The sequence below is a fragment of the Patella vulgata genome, chromosome 1 (genome assembly GCF_932274485.2).
Source record: "Patella vulgata chromosome 1, xgPatVulg1.2, whole genome shotgun sequence".
Taxonomy (NCBI): Eukaryota; Metazoa; Mollusca; class Gastropoda; family Patellidae; genus Patella; species Patella vulgata.
The window spans coordinates 48639969-48653203 of record NC_065879.2 but is presented as its reverse complement, the minus strand read 5'-3'; the positions used below and the strand labels follow the sequence as shown (position 1 = coordinate 48653203).

Here is a 13235-nt window from a genome sequence, read left to right as displayed (position 1 = left end):
CCCTTTTAAATAAGTTTTCTCTTTAGTGTTAGGGTATTGTGACATTGACACAGTGACCTTATGACAGGACCGCCATTTTATTTGTTTACATTTCCCATTGTTCTTATAAATTAACAATTTCTACACATACACTTGCATGTAACATCTCTCCATTTCTATACTTCTAATGTTATAAATTACTTTATATTTGGTAGGTGCACTATGTTTATATATATGCATTTGGTTTACAATATTCGTACTTTGAATTGAATTATAAATTGTGGTATCTGTAGTTGGTATTTAGATTTGATTTATCTTCATCAGATCAGGTTGAAATAGCTTAGTTGATGTCTGATTGATCCTGGACTTGTATAGTTTGTTGATAGTGATAGATCTTTATGGTTTGTTTAATATTTATAATTTCACTTAGATGTTTTGTTTTTTGAAAGTTTCGATTTCTAGTTGTATAATTTGGGGAATGTTTTGTATTCAACTTAGTTCAATTGTAAACATGGCTCAATCTCAGGATTCAAATTTAACTAGAGAAGTCATTAATGAAATTAAAGGCATTATGTCAAATTTGAATCTGGAATATCAACAGGAAATTTTTCATGATGTTCTTGGTTATGATCCATCTGTAAGGCCCAATCACTCTTCGCCAGTTATTAGTTCAGCTCCATCACACACTTACATTCCTGGTAATTATACTTTCACTCCACGGCCGATCCTTCAACCTAATTTTACCCCTTCTACTGTCAGTAATGTTGTTTCACATGGTATTCCTCCGTCATTTCAAACAATTTCCACTATTCATCAGTCAAACACTTATAGACAGCCTTTTTATTCAAATTCACCGTGGCGTTATTCATCATATTCTCCAACATATTTGACATCTGCTTTTTCAACACCTAGATTATCTACTTTTTCTGGGGATGGTAATAAGGGTGATGTGTCATTTAACCAGTGGCGATTAGAGATTCTTGGTTTGCAGCAAGAAGGTACCCATTCTACACCTGTATTTATTAATACTGTTCGTAGGGCATCCAGGGGTACTGCAGCGGATTTTCTTGTTGGTTTAAATCCACAGTCTTTGGAGGAATTGTTCAGTCACCTCGATCCGTTATTTGGCGACATTCTTTCTACACACCCCTAAACAGACTGATTCTGAATCGATTTCATCTTGGGCATGTAGAGTTCAACGTATTGTAATAAAGTTAATTTCATCAGGTATTTTAACTGAGTCTTACTCTGATAAAATTCTTAAAGATAAGTTTTGGCATGGACTTCATAATTCATTAGTCAGGAGCAATACACGGCATATTCTCGATTCTGGTGTTTCGTTTTCGGAATTAATGATAGCAGTAAGAAAATCTGAAAAAGAATTAAATTTAGTTTCATGTTTTCCAGATAGTTCAAGTCATCCTTAAGTAATTCCTCCAAGTCCTGTATATTCTTCTGATAATTTCCAGAGAGCAGTTTTACAGCAGATTTTATGTCTTTCAGATCAAATTAAAAATATCAGCTTTAGAATAAATGATATGGAACGAATGTCGATGCCTCGTGCAAGATCTCATCCACCTAGAAATCCTCAAGCGCAAAATTTTTCAGTTCCTCCGCCCACACCTTCGTTAAACACAGCTTTTCGTCCTCCGCCACGTTTTACAACTTCAAATCCACCTCGTATTAGTCCCATTTGTTTTAAATGCCAACAGCCTTGACACAGACAAGGTGATAGAATCTGCTCTTTAAACTATCAGGGAATTGCATCACGAGGCGGTTGATGAGTCCTGGTGTTTTCTCCCAGAAAGATAATGCCTCAAATTTTATTTCTAATCTAGTTGGAAGTTCAAATGTTGCAGATATTTTAGTTAATAATATTTTATGTCCTTCATTATTGGATTCTGGTTCTATGATTTCTACTTTGTCAGAAGATTTTCATCATAAATATTTATCAGAATTTCATATTTATCCTTTGAACGATTTGTTAGATGTTCGTGCTGCAGGTGGTATTCCGGTTTCATATCTTGGATATATTTCAGTTCCAGTTCGTATTCCAGATACTTCAGAAGATTTGCAAGCCTTAGTTTTAATTGTTCCTTCATGTTCTTTCAATTCAAAGGTTCCATTTTTAATTGGTACAAATATTTTATCTAGGTTGTGGAATGTTCAGACTAAATCCACTATGTGGAATTCTACGTTTTAAGTTTTATGTGATACGATTAATGCTAGTAATGTTCCTCAATTTTTAAAAAAAAACACTTTTAAGCCTGTAACTGTTCCAGCAAATTTTTTTATGGTTGTTGTTGGTAGTTGTAATTTATCTAAACCTCTACCTGGTAAACAATATTTGGTGTTAGACTACAATTCACTTCCTGGTTTCCTTCATGTAGTTCCTAGTCCTTCGGATGAGACGAAAAACCGAGGTCCCGTGTATACATTGGAATGCACGTAAAAGATCACTTGGCAGTTGGAATTTGATATAAGAGTAGGCGATAGTGCCGCTGCCCGGGCAAAATTTCCCTCATAGCACACTGTATGGCGTATGCCCGTCTTAATTAGCCCAATATAGGAGCAGAACAGTAGGACGTTAAACCCCATTTCATTTCATGTAGTTCCTGAAATTGTACAACCTTCTGCTGATATTCATACCTTTTGAAGATTTATTTAATTTGAATTCACTTCATTCTAAATGTTCTCCTTGCGAAACCCAGCAACTTAAAGATCTTCTTCATGAGTTCAGGGATGTTTTCAGCATGTCCGACACAGATTTTGGCAGAACAGATGTAACAACGCATAAAATTAAGCTGACAGATGAAACACCTTTTAAACAACGACAACGTAGGATTCCACCATCAATGTTCCAAGAGGTAAAAGAACATATCCAGTACATGATAAAAGCCAATGTTATTCGTCCATCTAACAGTCCATTTGCTTCTCCTGTTGTACTTGTACGCAAGAAAGATGGTTCTCTACGTTTCTGGGTAGATTATAGGAAACTTAATTCAAAAACTGTTCGTGATTCGTATGCCCTTCCTCATATAGGCGAAATTTTGGATTCGTTAAATGGCTCAAAATATTTTTCATCTTTAGACTTAAAAAGTGGATATTAGCAGATTGAAATGGCAGAAGAAGATAAATGTAAAACCGCGTTCACTACAGGTAGCCTTGGCTTTTGGGAGTTCAATTTTATGCCATTCGGATTAACCAACGCACCCAGTTATTTTCAGCGTTGTTTAGAGTTGTGTATGTCAGATATTCATTTATTTCATTGTTTAATTTATATTGTCGATATCATTGTATTATCCAAATCATTTGATGAACACATTTTTCGTCTTCGTTCAGTATTCCCCAGGCTAAGGAAGCAAAATCTTAAGTTAAAACCTTCAAAATGTGAATTTCTGCAGTCATTATTGAAATATTTAGGGCATATAATTTCGGAAGATGGTATTAAAGCTGACCCTGATAAAATTTCTACTCTTACACACTGGCCTATTCCTACATCTGTTTCAAAAGTACGCAGTTTTCTTGGATTTTTTGGATATTTCAGACGCTTCATCAAGGATTATGCTAAGATTGCTCGACCTTTAACTAATCTTCTTGTTGGCGATTCACCTAAAAAACACAGAAAATCTAATTGTAATTTATATTATTGGGGTGCAGATCAACAACAGGCTTTTGATAATCTCATTTCTCGTTTAATTGCATATGCCAGCCGGAGTATTACAAAAAGTGAAAAGAATTATCCAGCACATAAACTTGAATTCCTAACTTTGAAATGGGCAGTCACACAAAAATTTCAAGATTATCTTTATGGCAACAAATTCACTGTTAAACAGACAATAATCCACTTACATATGTTCTTTCTTCCGCAAAACTTGATGCTACAGGTCATAGATGGTTGGCTGATCTTTCTGCATTTGATTTTTCTTTAGAATACTTACCTGGATCTCGTAATGTTGCAGCAGACGCTTTATCAAGACTTCTCGTTTCATGTGTAGATAATTCTGTTGTATCTGCAATAACTAATTTCACCGACGTTGAGCACAGTAAAGTTGAAACTTTTTCTTTTAATCAGGATGTAATTGATTGTTTTATGTCTCCTATCATTGCAATTCCTGTTGAATACACAAATTTAATTGACAATTCTAAGATTCGAAAAGCTCAGCAAGACTGTTTAGGAATACGTAATATCATTCATTTTGTCAAAACTAGTTGTTATTATTATTATACATACATTTCTATAGCGCTACTTCCACAATCGTGTTCAGAAGCGCTTTACAATATGATACACACAAAGATGAGATAGAATTCAAAAATTAGAAATAACAAAAGTTAAAATCTGTTAAATATAAAATAAATTTGAACAAAATATAGAAATGACAAAAGTTAAAAATCGGTTAAATATAAAATACATTTCATCTAAAATATATATAACAACAGACAGGATCAGTAACTAGTTAAAAGCTTTCTTAAACAAAATAGTTTTAAGTTGACTCTTAAAAACGGGTAAAGACACACTGCTGCGAATAATATAAGGAAGTTTATTCCACAGTTTAGGTGAGGCAACTGAAAAGGCTTTATCACCAAAAGACACAAGATTTGCTTTTTTTCTCAACAAGGAGGTGACAATCTTCAGAAGATCTTAATTGACGACTAGGTTTTATAAGTATATAAGATCTGATAAATAGGAAGGGATCAAATTATTTAAACACTTATAGGTTAAAAGTAAAATCAAAATTATTTAAACACTTATAGGTTAAAAGTAAAATCAAAAATGACGCCAATATTTCTGGCTGATTTAGAAGGAGTTATATAATTATGACCAACTTGCACAGGAGTATCACTTAATTTATTTAAATTTGTGTTAGATCCAATAATTAAATACTCGGTTTTATCATCATTGAGCTTTAAAAAGTTGTTGGACTTCCACATTTTAATACCTGATATACAAATTTGCATATTGAGTTTAGAAATGTCAAAATAACTTTGAGACGGTTTAAAAGATATGTAAATGAAATGTGGTTCTATGGCACGTCAGCTCCAACCGGGCTATATTGCGCCAAACATATGGTGAATATTACGAGACAGGCTAAATTATATCACAGAAAAACATTATATGCATTATTATTTATTGCCTGTAAAGAGGACAAAGAATCAGTAAATATAATGTGTTTTAAAGATGAAGAGGATTTAATGAACTCCAAAGCCTGAAAGATGGCCTGGAGTTCATCTGTAAATATGGAAGCAGCAGGAGGAAGACGAAAATAAATGGTTTCAGATGGCGTGACAGTAGCCGAAGCTACCCGATCACCATCTTTGGAACCATCTGTATATATTGGAGTATAATCACCATATTTAGACCTTAACTCTCTGAAGAGAGACTGAAACACTGCGGGACTAGTATCTTTCTTTTTATTTTTTGTAAGATCGAGATTAATCTTGGGAAGAGATATAGACCACGGTGGTGTCTCAAAGAAAGGGGTATTCGCAATACTGTCTTGACTGATACCAGCCTGAGACAAAAGAGGTTGAATGCGAATACCGAATGATGGAATAACATTAGTCTTCAGTAAATATAGATGTTCATGATAGGATCTAAATATGGTGTTAAATGAAATATGATGAGGCAGAGATGCAATACTGCATACTGCAGTGCAAGTTTATCACGTCTGTCGTGCAATGAGGGCTCGTGCGCCTCGACGTATAAACTCTGCACTGGAGATGTTCGGAATGCTCCTAAACTGATTCTAAGTCCTTGGTTGTGTATGGTGTCAAGCTCTTTGAGATAAGACTCGCGGGCAGACCCATACACAATACACCCATAATCGAGTTTAGATCTTATCAGTGCTCGATATAATCTGAGCAAGACCTTACGGTCTGCTCCCCAGTCAATGTTTGATAAGACTCTCAATATATTGAGGGCTTTCAGACATTTCTTCTTCAGGGTTTTAATATGAGGGATAATTGATAATTTCTTATCAAATATCAAACCCAAGAATTTCTTTTTTATCTACAACTGGAATGGGACTACCATTCAGCGTAAGCTCCGGATCAGGATGTAAACCTCTTCTTTGACAGAAGTGCATGCACACAGTCTTGGATTTCGAAAACAATCGAAATCCATTGTCAGTTGCCCATCGTTGAATAGAATTCAAGCAAAGCTGCAACTGTCGTTCGATTGTCTGCATACTTGTCGATCCATAACCCATCTGAAAGTCATCAACATAAAGAGAGCCGTCGACCCCACGTTTAAGGCACGCCGGTATTGTATTTATTTTGATTGCAAAAAGTGTGGGAGATAATATGCTTCCCTCGGGAACTCCCATCTCCTGGGGAAATGGGTCAGAGAATATTGATCCCAAACGTACCTTAAACGACCTATCTTCTAAGAAGTTTTTAATGAAGATAGGTAAAAATATAGCAACTAAATGTTGTTTCTGGATGAAAGCATCCCTGACAAACGTTTCAAATCTAACGAGATGATCAAGAGTGCTCCTTTGGGACCGAAATCCACATTGGAGATATGTAATGAGGTTGTTGGACTCAAGGTACCAAACAAGCCTTCGATTGATCAATCTCTCCATGGTTTTGCAAATGCGATCGGGCGATAATTGGTAGGATTCGTAGGATCTTTACCAGGTTTAGGGATGGGAATTATGGTGGCTTCATGCCACGAAGGGGAGAAAATCCCATCAACCCAAACCTGATTGTAAAGATCTAATAATATTAAGAGTGTAGAAAAAGGTAAATGTTTTAGAATTTGATAGTGTATTTCATCTGGACCAATTGCAGTATCTCGAGCTCGCTTTAGCGAATCCCGAAGTTCTGTAATAGAAAACTTGTCATTATAACATTCATCATTACGGGACTTGAAGTTAAGTCGCCTTTTCTCCTGTTGATGTTTAATGGCCCGAAAGTCACCCGAGGAGAAATTGAATGATGAATTGAATGAGAAAGTACTGGTCAGAGAATTAGCAATATCAGGAAATGTTGTTAGGGTGGTATTATCAACATTTAGATGGTTAACTGATAATGCACTACTTTTACCTTTAATCCTACGAATCCTATCCCATACCGATTTGGAAGTGGTACACTGAAAAAAAACTTGTGTTGGATCTCAACACAAGTACTTGTGTGAAAATTATTCTACACAAGTTATGTGTTGTTTTGCATTGCATTAACACAAACTTGTGTTCTTTTTAATGCATTAACACAAATCTTGTGTTTTTTCCATATAATTAACACAAGTAATGTGTACCGTCAACAAATATTTTTTTTTTTTAAATTTGAACTCCATACAAAGTCTTAATCCGGGGGTCCACAAGTAAGAGAAAAGTATTTTTTACTCAGACAATATAGCCAGACAGACTTGAATGCTAATTGGTGTTAAGATGTCTGTAGTTAAAATAAAGTTGGGCCCAATAAACTGGTAGATCAAAGGCCTGTTGAGCGCTCATGCCCGGTGTGATTTTAACAATTGACTCCAAATGCGTTGACAAGAAAATAAGTAAAACTATTATTGAATGTGATTGGTTGATAAAATCAACGTACTATAGGCTACATTTTGTCTGCGATATCATCTCGGTGGAAGCGGACATTAAATGAAGTGATTTCACACAATTAATTTAACATTTAACAACGTGCTGAAATGATTTTAGAGCAGTGATATGTTTGACAAATGTAAGCTAATGGTCACATAGAATACAAGACCGCAGGTTTGTGTATATTTATATAAAGAAAATAATACCATGTATGTAATTTAGCATCGATATTGTTTCTCTGTATAATATTAGTATTTCGTTTCCTTAAAAAAACCTCCAACAATTTAAACCGGAAGTTCATGTTTATAATATGGCGCGGTCAGGAAAAAAATTTCGGCATGTTATTATCAAATCTGTTCAATTTTTCTGAAATCATGCTTAATTAACATTAGTTGTTCGGCGCTACGATGTTGTTCAAATACTTACATTACAGAATCACATTATGATTAAAGCAGAAACGGCTCGACTTGAACCAGCAGGTAAGAATCTGTTTTGAAATTATATCTTGGGAGGTTGGATTGGCGTTGGAGACCCGATTGGCGGCCATTTTGATTCTTGTTTCATGATTTTTTATATTATAACGATTTTGCCAAGAGTAGACATAAACGCGGGCACAGACTAGAAATTTTTTTTTTTACACTTTTGTGTTAGTTGAATTGTAATCTAATTTATGTTTAAAAAAAAACAACCTAATAAGCAGATATTTCCCCACACCCTCCGTTGTTCAACCTCTGTGAGTCTGTGTAATATTTAATATTAGGCCTCATTTTTGCCTGATTCAGTCACAGTTAATAAATAATAGAACTAGAATCAGCCTGTGGAAGTTTCTCTATAGTTTTATTATTTTTTCCAGTCAGTGATGATATGTGACTTTTTCCACCTTCCAGCAATAATTATTGAGAACCTACCAAGGACTCCATTGGCATTGAATCGAAGAAAAACAGGTAAAAATTTCAATTAATTTTTATATTTTCTTTTTTTTTTTTACCAATGTCCTACAATGATTAGTGTATGTGAACATACAATCCAAAATAAAGTATTTATATGGCACTTACATGCAACAGAGAGAGAGAGAGAGAGAGAAATGACATCCTTACATACATGTACTTGTATTTGAAGAATCAAGTAGTCCATGCTGTGTCTATATGCATACCGGTAATCAACTACGACGAGGATTAGCCTACTTCCGTTTCCACCCTTTCCCTGCACACTGTCTCATTCTACATGTATTAAAAATTGGTATGTTACTGTAATATTAATTATGCACGAACCTACATGTAGAGTTGTTGTAAGATGGGTCCTTATATCTACTTAGCCTACAGATGCTAGGTCGTTTCGGGAAAAAGGACAGGTAAGGTTAAATTTAATATGAATAATTCGCTTGCGGGTATGGGTATTTAGCAAAAGGAGGAAACAAAAGGACCCAGAGATTAGAGAAGGTATGCTTCAATTTAATATGAATAATTCGCTTGGCGTAGGGATACATGTATTTAGAAAACAGAGGAAACCGAATGACCCAGCGAAAAAACTCAAGAGATTGGACAGGCGACTCTACTCCTTGAAATTGAAACCATGCCACTTAACACAATGACAGACCCTGTGATTTCATGCGCATGCATTACCTACTAGACCATTCCCCCCAGCCCCACCCCATATCGAATAAAAGTATGACTTATTTCAAATATGATATTTACATATAAAGAAAGTAGAGAGACTTCAATCTTACTAGAAAAATACTAGATTACCTGAAATGAAATGGGGTTTAAAGACAACGTCCTACTGGTCAGCTCCGACTGGTCTAATGCATTGTGCTAAGTGAAAATGTTTGTCTGGGCAGCAACACTATGGCCTACTCTCATACCGAATTCAAACTGCCAAGAGAACTTTTATGTGTACGCCAATGTGTACATTGGATCTCAGGGGAAACCACTCTGCAAAATCAAGATGAGCTTTCTCGGTCAACCCCAAGAGATAACCTGTGGCCTCCATGCTAGTGTGCCAGCACCTAATTCACTCAGTCACCGTGGCCGTCTTCTAATTACTGTGACAGTGAAACCATGTGACAAACAAGGATTATTAATATAGACTTTTACGGCTTAGGTAGTTCCTTGGGATTAAAACTTTTGATATATATAGATACATTAGTTTCAAGTTCATATCACACAGTTTGTATATATGGTAAGGTAGCTTTAATCGTAAATTACATATCATGTATTTATTTTTTCAGTTTCAATATTGGATGTATATGCAAATCACCCAGAAAAAGATCATGTAATAACAAAAGAAATTATAAAAGAAAAAAATGGAAGAAGAAATGGCTGGAAAAAATGATGATAGAGCAGCTTTTTCTTGGTGGGTAACTATTCAATTCTAATAGAAAAGATTGTTATGCTATTTTGAAATCTAAAATTCAGTTTAGTATAGTAAAACTGTACGCGTCATGTATGAACAGAGACAGAATCTTAGTTATATGTAGATATCACTGTCTCATCTGTGGCAAAGCAAACCAACACATGAAACAAAACAAATGTAATTAACATTTTTTTAATTATTCAAAACTGTCTAGTCAATTTAAGCCAACTAATACATTGCCATTTTTTTATTCAGGTACCCACCTTGGAAGATCAAGTTGGAAAGGGCTATTGATATTGTGGAGACGTTTTCTCACAGAGCTTGCTTATCAGACAAAGACTATGTAAGTACCATGCATATTTTCTTTTTAAATCAGGAACTGGTTCTATACACTTGGTGGGGGGGTTGGATGGTCGAATGGTTAGCACGTGCATGCTGTATCATACGGCCTGTCATTGAGTCAACTGGCGTGGTTTCGAATCCCCGGTTGTATGTGACAAGGATTCAGGTCGCCTGTTCAACCTCGTGGGTTTTCTCCAGGTCCTCCGGTTTCCTCCCACTGCTAAAGACCCCTACGTGCAAGCGAATTAATGAAATAAAATTAAACCATATGTTAGTCCCGAAATGACCTAGTTTGTGTCGAGTGGACGTTGAACCCCATTTCTCTCTCTCTATATATATACACTTGGTATTCTAGGTCTTCTTTTTGTGGCATAGTCTAGGGCTATGCCATTTGAAATACGATCAACATGAAAGTCAGCAGGCTTGTTTGGTTGATTTTCTTACAGTTTTGATATATTACTTCAAAACTATAAGATGGATGCAATGTTACACCCTTTCATAACCATTATTATAAAGCGTTCAAATGCATGAATTTGTAAAATATAATTAATATCTTTTTGTAATAATGTTTGCAATACTGTATTCACAATTGCCTTAGTGGAGGTAATTGGTAAATCAAATGATTATTTTTTCATTATTGTCTTTTTTTCAAGACTTTTGTTCTGGCTTCTGACCCATTGGGGCATAATAATCTACCTGGGTCTGTAACTTGAAAAGGCACAATAAGTATTATGCAAAGTTGAAACTCAACGTGTGGAAAAATAAGTTGTTTATTTAAACATTCTGAACCGTAGAAAGTATATTTATTGCCAACTCAAACATATACCTTCAGTCCTTCACGTTTAAGGGGAGCTTTAGCTCCTGCTCCTCTCGACGCACGTCGGCTTTCCTTGGAAGGAGTCATTAAAGACTCCTGCAAATTAGCTAAATCGCTCTCCTAAATATTGAGATTTTTGTTTACTTTTAAACTGCATATATTCAAGGTATCAGGAGCTTTTTATGGCTCCCGTACAATTTTATAAACATGAAGGACTGTACCTTTTGAATATTAAGCCATCAAATTATTTTATAATTTTGAAAATGAAATGAAATGGGGTTTAACATCCTACTGTTTTGCTCATAAATTGGGCTAATGAAGACGGGCATACGCCATACAGTGTGCTATGAAGGGAATTTTGCCCGGGCAGCGGCGCTACAGGATACTCTTATATCGAATTCCAATTGCCAAGGGAACTTTTACGTGCACGCCAATGTGTACATGCGACCTCGGTTTTCCGTCCCATCCGAACGACTAGACAGCTGTCCTTGTCAGGTCTTCCGTCCTGTATCACTGACAAGGGGAAAACACGCCGGAAAATCTGGATGAACTTTCTCAACCAATGCAGGGATTGAACACCCGACCTCCAGGCTAGCGAGCCAGCGTCGTACCCACGTGATCTCCTTATAATTTAAAAAAAAAATGCAGTGATTGTAAAAGCTATCTGTTGCATTTGGCCTGTTATTTAAATATTTTATTTTTGTTTTTAATGTTAAATATCCCTCTCAAACACAATTATATTTTAATTCTCTCCAGAAATTTGTGTAAAATATAGAGTGTAAATTAAAACTTTCATCTTTTAACTGTTGAGTCAATTTAAGTGATCTAATACATAGTATGTTTTTTTTCTCAGTTAACTACATCAGAAAGATAAAGACAGTTGGAATGGCTATTCATATTGTGGAAACTTTTCTCACGGAGCTCGATAATCAGGCAAAATGTAAGTAACATATATATTTGTATTTTTAATCAGGAAGTACTTCTATACACTTGCTTGGTAATCTAGTTATTCTTCTTGGGGCAATGCCTAGGACTCTGCTGTTTCAAGTACTTGGCATGCTTGATTTTTGCCAATCACATCCATTGATTTCCTTCAAGTTGCGATAGGCCCTACATGTATGTGTATTTTTACAGTAAATAGCAGTAAAATAATGATGGACAGTATTTTACTTTCAAATAGATTTCAATAGATTTTAAAGGGTAATATCCAATTTGTTGTCAAAAATTTGTTGTCAATGGAAATAAAATAAGAATGGGTCCAAAAATAATTAGACATTGCCAAGTAAATAGGTGCTGCCATGATGTAGTAGGGAATCTGGATTTGCAGACAATACATGTATGAAAGGGTGAATAGTTGACCTATTATGAGACTTCAGTCCCAAATCTCAAGACTTTTTTCTGACTTCTAAGTCATTTGATTTGAGCATAATAATCTGCCTGGGTCTGTAACTGGACAAGACACAATAAGCGTTAAGCAAAGTTGAAACCAAATAGAGACTCGGTCTCGATGTGGCAAAATAAATTGTTTATTTAAATGTTGTGAACCATAGAAAGTATTCTTATTGCCTACTTTTTATTTTTACACTGGAACACCATTGAAAGAGTATTTGGTGTATGATAACAACAAGAAAACCCAAGCATAAATTTATTTTATACTTCTGGGAAAGAATGCATTTGACCCAATTTTTAAATATTTATTTTTTGTTATTAATGTTAAATTTTCTTCCAAAACACAATTAGATTTTAATTCTCTTCAGAAATGTATGTATAATATAGCAAGTAAAGTGACATATAAATCACTTAGAATTTGATCAGAAATCATAAAGTATTTAATAGGCATTACTAGAAACCAAATGTAGATCAAATACACCCAGAATTACAAAAAACCTTGACCTACATAAAGGTGACTTTCCCTTGCTTATGAAATGAAATACGGTTTAGTATCCTACTTTTCTGTGTTCTTAGAGTGATTCTGCCCTACACCCTACTCTTATATCAAATATTTCAACTGTCAAGGGTTCTTTAACGTGAACCCGCGGGGGGGGGGGGCAATGATTAACACGCACACATTTGATCAGGAAGTCTGTCATTGAGTCAAATAATTCAATTGTCAAGGGTTCTTCTAAGTGAATGCAGTGGGGGTGGTTTCGATTCCGGGAATGGGGGAGGGGGTGGTGGATGGCCGAATGGTAAGCACGTGCATG

At 35.3% G+C, this 13235-nt stretch overlaps 1 long non-coding RNA gene across 1 annotated transcript; it reads left to right on the top strand.

Moving 5' to 3' along the window:
• The first annotated feature begins 8686 nt into the window (after nt 1–8686).
• On the top strand, nt 8687–12433 carry LOC126808305 (uncharacterized). Its single transcript, XR_007674565.2, has 4 exons — nt 8687–8871; nt 9748–9872; nt 10128–10215; nt 11885–12433. It is a non-coding gene; the product is annotated as an uncharacterized LOC126808305 (long non-coding RNA).
• The last annotated feature ends 802 nt before the right edge of the window (nt 12434–13235 follow it).